We start from the raw sequence: 11,677 nt of genomic DNA on the forward strand, positions 1-11,677 counted from the left end.
GGGTGGGGGAGGGCCCTGGGAACCCCGAGACAGCCGGGGCCTCGTCCTGAGAGCTGCCTGGGGGAGCTGTGGCGTGGAGGGGCCTCATCCTGAGAGCTGCCCGGGGGGAGCTGTGGCGTGGAGGGGCCTCGTCCTGAGAGCTGCCCAGGGGGAGCTGTGGCGTGGAGGGGCCTCGTCCTGAGAGCTGCCCAGGGGGAGCTGTGGCGTGGACAAGGTGGGGAGAGGTGGCACCTGTGAGGGCGTCAGAGTGAAGAAGGCGCACTGCGTTCCGCCCCCGCATCCTGGTGCAGTGTCAGTTTGCACGTTGCTGGCTTAACCGGCGACCTTGTGTTAGGGCGCCTGGGTCTCTGTTCCCGGGAAAGCCTGGCCTGGGAGGCTGGTTGCTCGTGGTGTCCGGCTTTCGGATGGGGATGGTGCCGACTTCGTGCAGTGAATTGGCAGCGTCCGAATCCCGTGAGTGCCGCTGCGTCTTTTTAGAAAACTTTTAAATTACAAATTCGAGTTCTTCAGCGGTTTGGGGCTATTCGTCTTTCCTCCCATTTTAAACAGTGCTTCCTTATTGTACTTGGGAGAGAGAGAGAGAGAGAGGGTTCCCACGCACCGGTTCGCTCCCCTGGTGCCTCCGCAGTGGGGCTGCTACCGGCCTGAGCTGGTTCCCCTCCCAGGCATCAGCGGCAAGCTGGAGCTGGCGGTGCAGCCAGGGCTCGAGGCCGGGCACCGGGCGTGGGGTGCAGGTGCCCCAAGCCACATCTCTTCTTCTGGACTCAGTTCTGGCAAGGTCGGCGTTTCCTGGACTTGGTTCGTCGGCTCGAGTTGTCGGATTTACTGGCGTGAGACGGTCCTCTCGGTATCTGTCGGTCTGGACCGCTGTCTGTCCAGAGCCCGGAGCTTGGCCGTCTGTGCCGTCTGTGCCGTCTGTGCCACGTCTGCTACAGGTCCTCAGTGTAGTCGGTCAGTGGAGACAGCTGCCCGGGGTTCGTGTTTTTTTCTGTTATTTTCCCACTCTGTTTCAGGCCTAACTTGTCCTGTTCTCCTTTGTTCCTGCTGACGGCTTCTCCCCTCCAGCTCTGGGGCAGCCCCGGCCCTCCCCTCCTGCCACCCTCATGCCCAGAGGTCTCACGGCTTCACGTGTGGTCTCTGTGGTCTCCTGCTCAGCCCTCCACAGCCCGCCTGGGGTCTGTGTCCACTGGGGCCCCGACAGGGTGGCCCAAGTCCTCAGCTTTTCCGCTCACAGCTCTGGAGGCTGAAGGCCACGATGGAGGCGCCGGCAGTTTCTATGTCCCACGAGGGTCTCTGGCGCCCCCTCCCAGTCCTCACCTGGGAACAGGCCGGGCAGCTCCAGGAAGAGGGCTGACCTGTGAGGAGACTCTGCCCGACCCCCGAGGCTCCACCTCCTAGCCAAGCCCCGAGGCCCCGCCTCCTAGAGACTCCGCCCTCCTGGCCACGCCCCCAAGGCTCCGCTTCCGGGCCCCATCACCTGGATTGGGGGCACCCAGTGCAGTTCCTGGCAGCTCCAGGTGCCTGTCCAGCAGGCCAGGCCGAGGGCTCCCCTTCCTTGCTCTCAGCCTGTTCTGTCCTGACGGCCTGGCCTCGCTTGATTATCTTCCAGGCGCAGCAGGTCCATCATGTCTAGATGACCCCCACGGCCCCGAGACCCCTGCGGGGAGACCCCGGCACAGTCAGGAGCCAGGAAGTGGGGGTGCCAGGCACCTGCTGTGTGGGAGCAGAGTGGTGTGGGGTGGGCCTGGCCTGTGTGGGTCCCTGTGGAAGGAGCACCCTGAGAACACATGAGCCCCCCTGGACATCAAAGCAGGTGCTCCTGGTGCCCCCTCCCCCCGGGCATTTCCAGGCCCTGCATGGTTCAGATGTCACCGCCAGTGTCCCCAAGGCTCCTTGTAAGTGGAGGTGGGGTGGCCCTCCTGTAGGGGACCTGCCCCGCCTGGCTGCCACAGTGTCCCCTCATACCCGAACCTCCTTCTTGATCCCACAGCCCCGCCGGCAGGAGGGCTTCGGCTCAGGAGCTCCCGTTGCCTCTTCCTGGGCGTCCTGTCCCGAGAGCCAGGCTGGCGAGAGCCCGCCTCTGTGTGCCTCGCTTGGTGTGTCTGCAGCGCAGGCATCTGCTCCGAGGTGCAGGAGGGCATGAAAGTGCCCAGGGTCACGTCAGGCCTGCCCCAAGGACACGGCTGCCACTGTCCTCTTCCACAGGTGACCTCCAGAGAGGCCCCGGCCACCCAGCACATTCCCAATCCAGCATTCAGTGAGGGTTTAGAAACGTCATTTTGGGGGCCAGTGCTGTGGCGTAGCAGGTAAAGCCGCTGCCTGCAGTGCCGGCATCCCATATGGGCGCCGGTTCAAGTTCCGGCTGCTCCACTTCCAATCCAGCTCTCTGCTACGGCCTGAGAAAGCAGTGGAAGATGGACCAGGTCCTTGGGCCCCTGCACCTGCTTGGGAGACCTGGAAGAAGCTCCTGGCTCCTAGTTTTGGAATGACACACCTCCGGCCATTGTGGCCAATTGGGGAGTAAAACAGTGGATGGAAAATTCTCTCTCTCTCTCTCTCTCTCTCTCTCTCTGTGTGCAACTCCGATTTTCAAATAGATAAATGAATAAATTTTTTTAAAAAAGAAACAACATAATTTTTATGTTTTACTGGGAAATCCTGACTTCCTTAAAATCCAATAAGCATTTGACATGGGGGTGGGGTGGGCAGGGCGGTGTTATGGTGTAGTGAGTTAAGCCACTGCCTGAGATGCCAGCATCCCATGTGGGCGCCCGTTCCAGTCCTGGCTGCTCCACTTCTGATCCAGCTCCCTGCTATGGCCTGGGAAAGCAGTGGAAGATGGCCCAAGTGCTTGGGCCCCTGCACCTGCGTGGGAGACACAGATGGAGCTCTAGGCTTCTGTCTTTGGCTTGGCCCAACCCTGGTTGTTGTAGCCATCTAGGGAGTGAACTAGCATATGGAAGACCTCTCTCTCTCTCTCTCTCTCTCTCACTCACTCACTTCCAAATAAAAATTAAATAAATAAATCTTAAAAAAAAAAAAAAACCCGCAGCGGGAGTAATGCTGGTGACAGACCCAGCTGTGCCGAGGGAGGCTGACCTGGCACTGCCCCTGCCTCGGCGTCCACCCGTCCCCGCTGAGGCCGAGCCAATGGCCTTGGTCTCAAACCCGCGAGAGGTCAGGGGTCCCCCGGAGGTCCTCACACAGACTGCAAAGTCAGAGGCTGGAGTGTTTGCAGCGTGTGCTTGCTTCGTTCTTCACACTTTGGGTTTGCAGAACAAATGTTTGCACATAGTTTTGCTTCCTAAAATGTCAGAAAAAAAATCACAAATATGAAAACAAGAGTTCCCCCAGGAGTGGTCTCTCACGAGACGAGTGCCACGGCAGCTCGTGCCAGCCGGCTGAGGGACATTGTGCCAAATGCTGCCAGCACCCTCGGGAGCAGGGCGTGTGGCGATGGCAGCTGCCCGTCCTGTGCCCATGATGCCAGCACCTGCTGACAGCCAGGGACGGGCTGGACGGCAGCGTCGTTGCCTGCCCTTGGCAAGGAACCCAGCAGGGACAGCGTCACCGAGGAGGACCTCCACTGCCCCCTCCTCTGTCCTAGCCACACCGCCGGTGCGTCGTATCCGGAAGCACTCCTGCCACCTCTCAGGGCGTCTGTGGGTCTCAGCCCCCTGGGCACTGAGGTGTGGTTACGTGTGTAAGTTCTGGCACCAAGTGGGTCACAAGCACAAGATGTGTGAGCTTCTGGGAAGTGCCCTTACATCTGCACAGCCCCACACCCCTGTGCCTGCTGCACGCCTGCACACCTGCGCGCACACACCTGTGCTCCGACGTTGGCTCCGTACCAGAGTCATCTGGGCTGTGGCTCCTGGTCTCTGAACTGGTGCCCAGACGCACCTGCCGGCTCCTCACGTGGCGCCATCCTCACGGGGCCCCGTGCACATTTTCAGCTCGAGTAGCTGGCGAGGACTCTCACCGGATCAGAGGAGTTCCTGCTTCCACTTGACTCGAAGCACCGGCCGGGGGCCTGGCTCCTGAACCCAGATGGAGGAGCAGCGCCCGTGTTTGCGGACGGAAGCTGGGGCCAGATTTCGTGAGTGTGACGGGAACGTGGGCGCCACTCCCTGGAGTGCTTGTGGCGGTTGAAGTCAAAGCACCATGGGTTTCACTTCACTGGTTTGCTTTTAAATGATTGTTTATTTGAAAGAGAGAGAGAGAGAGAGAGAGAGAGAGAGAGAGAGAGAGAGAGAGGGAGGCCCTCTGCCTGCTGGGTCACTCCCCAAATGCTTGCCACAACCAGCTCTGGCCAGGCCGCAGCCAGGGGCCCAGAACTGCAAGCAGATTGCCCATGTGGGTGTCAGGGCCCAAGGACTTGGGCACCACTGCTGTCTCTGCCACCAGTGCCCGCGGGCAGGAAGCTGGATCGGAACCCGGTGCTTGGACCTGGCCCGACACCCGCCCCCGTCTTCAGAAACGGCTTTGACCGCAGGAGCGAGGCTCTCCTTACTCTTCCCTAGCTGGAGGTGAGGGGCTCGCTGAGTCGCTGTGCCGGCCACCCCTGGCGTGTGCGCGGTGTCGCTCTGGCCACGGTGCTGGTGTTGCCAGCCCCTGGTTCAGACTGCTGTAGTTCTGGGGGCTCAGAACTTGTGGATCCCCACCTACAGCCTCAGCCCCCAGGACCCCCCGAGGGCAGCCAAGGGCCCCGGGGGAAGGAAGGAGCTGGCCAGGAGGAAGTGGCCACTCTGCGTGTCAGGGGTCACCTTCAAGTCAGAGCCGGGGCAGAGAAAGGAAGTGATGGCCCCGGCCTGGGCTCCTGGGGAGGGGGCTCCCGTCCCCCAGTCCTCTTGTCAGGCCCCTGTGGGTCAGGCTGAGCCACAGGCCCTGCCCGTCCACCAGGAAGCTCCGGCCTGGCCGTGGTGTTTTCCATGGAGCCGCTGACCCGCGACCAAGAATTCGGCAAGGACTTTTCCATGCACTGGGCAGCCGTGCTCACGTCACAGGCAGAGGCCACCCTGGCCGCCGCCTTCTCAAACCCTCCCAGACGGTTCTCCGGGCCGTGGCACGCAGGCCTGGGGGAGACCCCTCCCCGGGGGGCCTCACGGGTGCCTTCTCTCAAGGAGAAATCCAGGCGTGTGCTCCCTGCTGCCCAGGCTGCGGGGCTCTCCAGGGCAACACACCCACCTGTGGAGGTGCAGGTGAGCAGAGCTGGCTGTGACCCGGAGGGGTCAGCCCTGAGCGGAGGGGCCGGAGTCCGGAGTGCAGCCAGGTGGCAGCCAGGGCGGTGGTCTCGGGCGCTCCCCCACCCCACCGCGCAGGGCGCCAGCAGCTCCGAAGCACCTGCCCTGTGGCCCTGGGGCCCTGACGCTCAGGCCCCAGCGTTGGCACCTGGCTTTCTGAAGGGAGGGCCGTGGGGGAGGCTCGAGCGGGGCGGGGGTGGGGGCCGTCCCCGCCTTCTGCTCCCCACGCCCCACCCATCGGTCCCCACTGAGCGAGGACTCGAAGGTGGGCAGGGAGGCCCTGCCAGAACCTGCTGCCCAGCCGGCTTCGCCAGCTTCATGGCCACGGCCAGGGCCACCTGGAGCCATGACGTCAGGGCAGGGCTGGACGTGGCCAAGGGGACCCAGGGGTCCCTGAGGGGTGTGGGGGACACAGGGACACGGCGCCCACTCCTGAGGGAGGGGTGGGGGGGACACAGGGACACGGCGTCCACTCCTGAGGGAGGGGTGTGGGGGACACAGGGACACGGCGTCCACTCCTGAGGGGTGTGGGGGACACAGGGACACGGTGTCCACTCCTGAGTGAGGGGTGTGGGGGACACAGGGACATGGCACCCACTGCTGAGGGAGGGGTGTGGGGGACACAGGGACACGGCGTCAGCGTCCCCCCATGAGGGGTGTGGGGACAAGAAGCTCTGGTGATGGTGGGCGGGCCGGTTGTGAGTGGCAGCAGCTCGGTGGGAGCGCAGGTTTTGCTCTGCCTTGAATTTGCCAGCATTTTACTTTATTTTTCACACAAAGTTCATCATTTAGTTTTATTTGTTTAAAGGTGGAGAGACCCAGAGAGGAGACCTCCTCCATCACCGGTTCACTCCCCAACAGCACGCGACAGCCAGGGCTGGGCCAGCCAAAGCCAGGAACCGGGAGCTTCATCCGGGCTCTGGCGGGGGTGCAGGGCCCCAGCACCCTGCAGGGGTGGCCCTCAGTGCCCACTCTTAGGGAATCCGGGCGTCCCCAGCAGCGGCTCGACCTGCCCCACCACGGCACCCACCCACGTGTCGAGATTCTCAAGGACTAGGGTGCAAATTGGACCTCAATGACTGTGCAGGAAGGGCGGGCTCGCCTGGTGCCGGGCCACAGAGCAAAGCCTGGGGAGGTCTGACCAGGCGCAGGGCGGGCACCGCAGCTGACCGAAAACAGAACCAGTGCAGTGACCGAAAACAGAATCCATGCAGCTGTGAGGACGGGCCCCCGGGGAGGAAGCCGGGCAGGAGGCAGCAGCCCCTGGCTGTGCCTCGCCCCACGGGGAGGGTCCGTCCAGCCAGGGTTGGGAGGGCGTGGGTCCAGGGCACAGCTCGGACCAGAGCAAGTGGAGGCCCCGATCCAGGAGCTGCAGGCCCAGTCTCCCAGGCACCCCCTTCCAGCCCCGCAGGGTGGGTGTTGGCCGGAAGCCGAACTCGGGGGCTGCACTGGGAGGACCTGGCGGCGCCTCTGGGGCAGCCGCTCCTCCGGGCTCAGCAGCGGGATTATCCCGCCGCCACCTGGCTGGTGCAAATTCGCAGTGCAAGCGCGGGATTTGGTCTCCATTGTTGCGCTCGCTGGAGGGGCGGGGGAGGGGTGGGGGGGGGCTTCCAGGTCCTTCTCAGAGCAGCGGTGCGGTGGCCTGGCAGGCGCCCAGCCTGTGGCGGCACTGGAGGCTCAGCCAGGGGCCGCTTTCCCACCAGGGCCGGGCTGTGATGTGGAAACATAGACGCCTTCATCCCTCTGTCCCCGCCTGGACGCTGGCCAGGCGTCCTCGGCCATGGAGCCAGCTCAGCCCTGGAAATCCCAGTGAGACAAAAGCCTCTGTCCCATCGCCAGCCAGCCCCGCCCCGCCACTGGGCTCCCCTATAACTGGGTCAGCCCAGCTGGGAGGACGCCAGCGCCCCCCCCCACCCCCAGGGGAACTTCTCCAAAGTCGACCTTTCCTGGAATCCCTCCTCTTTGTTTCCTCGAGTGCTCGGCGCCGGCTCCAGTTTCAGGCCAAGGGTGCCAGCCCAAGCCTGCCCCGCCACTGCCCACCAGGCCCCCATGGCCGAAGCCCTCCAGCCGCGCCGGGCCTGTGGGCCTGTCCCTCTTGGTCACTCCTGGGGGCCTTGGGTGGCTCCTGGCAGGAAAGGGGAGGACGGAGCTGCCCGCGGCGTCGCCCTGTGCGCCCCGTCCGCCGGTGCCAACACCGGCTGAGCCCTCGAGCCTCAGCTTCCTGCCTGGAACGAGGCTCGGGCGTTTGCTGACCCAGGGCCATGCCAGGTTTCTCCCTCTGCAAACAGCTTGGAGATCCAGCTGAGCAGTTTTCCGGCTCTCTGGGGGGCAGGGGGGCTCATAGGGGGCAGGGGCCGCGGGTGGGGGCATGGCCAGGTCTGCAGCACACCCGGAGAGACCACGGAAAACGCAGTGCCAGCTCACCGGCCAGGTGCTCTCGACAGCAAGGCAGGTGGGGCACCCGGCCTGGCTCTGCTTTCCCGGTGGAAACCATTGGTCCCTGGAGTCCAGCCGGAACAGGACAAGCTCCAGGAGTGGCCAGGCTGGCTGACAGCCCGGCGACAGAGCTCGGGGCCAAAGCCCCACCTCGGAGTCTTCTGTCAACCTGCTGCCCACGCAGATGGCACCTGGCCACGTCACGCGTACCTGCTGCTGGGTCAGGGTGTCGGAAACGGCTACAGGCCACACCCCCAGCCCCTGCACAGCACAGAGCCTGGGACTAACTGTGGTCCATGGATCGGGGCCGCTCCTGTGGGCACCACTGTGGACATCAGGCCACACTGTGGAACCCCAAGGGACCACCAGGACGGCCCTGGGCCTCCCCTGACCCCTCAGGAGACACCTGCAGGAATCCTTGCCGGGGGGGGGGGGGGGCTTGGGCACGGGACTGAGTCACCATCTGGGACGTGCCCGCTGATGCAGCTCAGGGGGCGGGGCAGCCGCCCAGCCTTAGTCCTGGGCCTCTGCCAGCCTCCTGGGAGACCAGAGTGGGGTCCCGGCTCCTGACTTCAGCCTGGCCCAGCCCTGGCCGTGGGCATTTGTGGAGTGAACCGGCGATGGAAGACCTCTCTCCCTCTGGCTCTGTGGCTCTCTCTCTCTCAAATAAAATGAAAATAAAAACTTGGAAAAGAAAGTGCCAAAGCACCACCTGGAGGTAGCAAGCCACGAACCACGTGGCCTCGCTGCTCAGTGGGCACACGCCCACAGAGAAGCCACAAGGGGGCAGCGCTGGCTTCCTCCTCTCCTCCTCCTCCTCCCCCTCCCCCCAGTGACATCGCTCCCATAAACAAAAAATGACGTTCCTGGTGAAGAGGCTTCCACGGCCACACAGGCTGACCTCACCTTGTTTGTCTGACATCTGCTCGGGGGGAGACAGAGGTGGGGGAGGGAGAGAGACAGACGGGGAGAGTGGGGGGGAGAGAGGGAGATGGAGGTGGTGGGGAGAGAGAGATGGAGGGAGAGGGAGAGAGACAGGGAGGGGGAGAGAGAGAGAGGGGGAGAGAGAGAGGGAGGGGGAGAGAGAGATGGAGGGAGAGGGAGAGAGAGAGGGAGGGGGAGAGAGAGAGGGAGAGAGAGAGAGGGTGGGGCGAGACACACAGAGATGGACAGAGAGAGGGGATATGGGGGGGGACAGAGGAGGCCGCAGAGGTGGGGTGGCCCCGTCTCCTGCTCAGCCCTCTCTCTCTCCCAGGACGCTGCCTCTGGGAGCCTGGTGTCCCCGCCATGGGCCCGGGGGACATCGCTCTACCCATGTCTTCTACAGTGGCCGGTCATTCACCTCAGATGTGTCCAGCTCACCAGGTCCTTAAACTCAGTTAACGGTTGCAGCACCTTCACGGGTACCTCCTGGATTAGTTGGGGTCCACGGGCAATCAGACTATGGGTTTAGAGGGTGGTGCTGGGCGGCTGGCTGGGGCCCTGTGCCCTCGGAGCTGATGGCAGCCCTGTGCTGGCACAGGCAGGGTGCCCCTAGTGGGCTTGGGGCTGTGGGAGCTCACGGGCCACACTCGGCAGCAGCCCTCCCCCCCTGAGGCCGAGCAGTCCCAGTGGGTGACAGTGAAGCCGCCGTGGGCCGGCTGGTTCCAAGTCCAGCTCAGTCCTCACTTGGGGGGGCTCAGCCCGATGACCGAACACAGTGCCTCGGGCTCAGGCTATGCCCGTGCAGCAGACGCTGTGGACAGAGGAGGGGGAGGGGGACAGGTGAGTACCAGGAAGTGGCCACCCACAGCCGAGAGGCCGGCCCTGGTCAGCTCAGCCAGGAGAGGGCTGTCGGGGGCCACGGAATGTACCAGAACCCTGAGAAAGCTCTGGCACCCAGGAAGGCCGGGCGCTGTCATCTGCTCTACAGATTTGCAGCAGGGAGCAGCTGTGGCCGGGGCTCAGGGCTGTGGGGCACCGGGAGGCCCTGCACACGGCGGCCTCAGGGGCAGGAGGGCCCTGCCTGCGGCCCCAGACCCACAGGGAGGGGGCAGCCCCTGCTGCCGTGGTTGCTGTGTAACCCTGGCTCCCGGGGCAGAAGGGGGCACTCTGCTCCTCCCTCCCCTCCCCTCTGCTCCTCCCCTCCCCTCCCCTCTGCTCCTCCCCTCCCCTCCCCTCTGCCCCCCCCCCCCCCCCCGCAACAAAGAGAACCAGTGTGAACACGTTTACAACTGCTCCAGAAACCTCGGAGCACATCCAACACTGAGTAATCAAGAAAGACGCGACCAAAGGTGTTCAAAATCCTTTCCCCAAACTGAACGTCTTTCAGGAGATGCCGAAGCGCAGGTGTCCCCGGCCACAGCCATTTCCCCAGGCGGTCACGGATTCTCTCGGGTCACACGGCGGGGGCTCTGTAGGCTCCACCCACATGGACTCGGAAATCCATTCCTGAAGGGGACTGTGGTACGCCCAGCATGGCGCCAGTCACACAGCCCGCAAACTTGTGGAGCACACAGGGTCCAGAAGCAAGCAGAATGAGGCCGGCCGCTGTGCCCCAGGGGCCGGGAGGACCGGGCAGTGGGGAGCAGCCGGGGCGGGGCTCGCGCTGGGAACACAGCGGGACTGCGATGCTGTGCCTCGCGTCTCAGTTCTGGCCACCAAGCTTACCAAGGGCTGACCATGGAGAGAGTCTTCTTCAGACACGGGAACGTTGTGCAGGCAGCTCGGAGACACCCAGGCGAGCTTGAGAGCCAGCTGGCACTCTGAGATCACCGTGCGTTCCCAGGCGCCGCGGTGGGAGTGAGCCAGCTTCAGTCCAGGGCAGAGGGGGTGAGGAGAGGGCGCTCGGTGCCCCCAGGCGACGCCTGTTCGCCCGTGTGGGGTGGGGACAAGGGCAGGGCGAGCCCCCTCTGAGCAGCGCTACCTGCACTGCCCTGTCCACGTGGACCTCCCAGGTGAAGTGCACCCCCGCTTTCCACAGGACACACGGGGCTCCCCCCTCGCAGCCCTGGGCGGCTTGTGTCCTCCCTTGTGCTGTCCCCCTCTCTGGCCTTGTCCTGGGCCAGCCTGCAGAGCCATGTGCTACCTGCTCTGTTGGGGAGTGGCCGCCGAGGTGAGGCCCCATCCAGGACCCTGACCTCACCCCATGGGCACACGGGATTCCCGCCAGGCGCTGGGAGGAGAGCTGGCTGGCTCAGGCTGGCTCACGGGTGCCTCCTGATGAAGCTGCCCGGCCGCTGACCCCAGCCCCGCGGGGTGCAGCTCTGCTCCTGCCTGCGGAGTTGTCCTGGGCCCTCACCCCAGGCCGAGAGCCTCTAACGGCAGCTGACCACAGCCATCGAGGAGCCGGGCCCTGCTCCCCGAGCTGGGAGTGGGAGCTCTCCTACGAGAGAGACCGTTCTGGCCTCGCTGGGCCTAAACGCTTGCGCAGTGTCCCTGTGTGACAGGGGAGGGTGGCTGGACACCTGCCGGAGGCCGATGAAGGTAGAGGCAAGGCTTAGGGTGGTGCAGCCACAGCTGGGAGCACCCGGAGCCTGGGGGTTGGGAGAGACAGGCAGGACGCCCCGGGGCTCCAGAGGGAGCGGCCCTGACCACACCTGGACGTCACCTGGACGTCGGACATGAGGAGAGGCGTCCTGTGTTCAGCCCGGGTCTCTGGGGCTTAGGGTTAGGCAGCCCCAGGGCCCAGCACCCAGGAGGGCGGCCCCTCCCAGGAGCCAGGCCCCAGGAGCCCTGGCCGCAGCCCGGCAGCCCTCCTGCTGACATCACGCGCTGACGTGGGAGCTGCAGCCTGCCGGTGCCCGGCCGCTCTGGACTATGGGGCCTCTGCAGCGCGCACCTCCCCCCGGGTGGCTGAGGCAGGTCCACGGGGGAGCAGCGGCTGTGTGTGCCATCCGCCTGGGCGGCGGCGGCTCCTGCCAGCCTCGCGGTTTCCCGGGCGCTGCCTTCGTGCCCCAGGCCTATCATTTCTCGGGAGATCTTATCTCTGCCACCTGCCATGGGAGCCCCTGGCAGAG

The sequence above is a fragment of the Lepus europaeus genome, chromosome 15 (assembly GCF_033115175.1).
Source record: "Lepus europaeus isolate LE1 chromosome 15, mLepTim1.pri, whole genome shotgun sequence".
In the NCBI taxonomy this organism is placed as follows: Eukaryota; Metazoa; Chordata; class Mammalia; order Lagomorpha; family Leporidae; genus Lepus; species Lepus europaeus.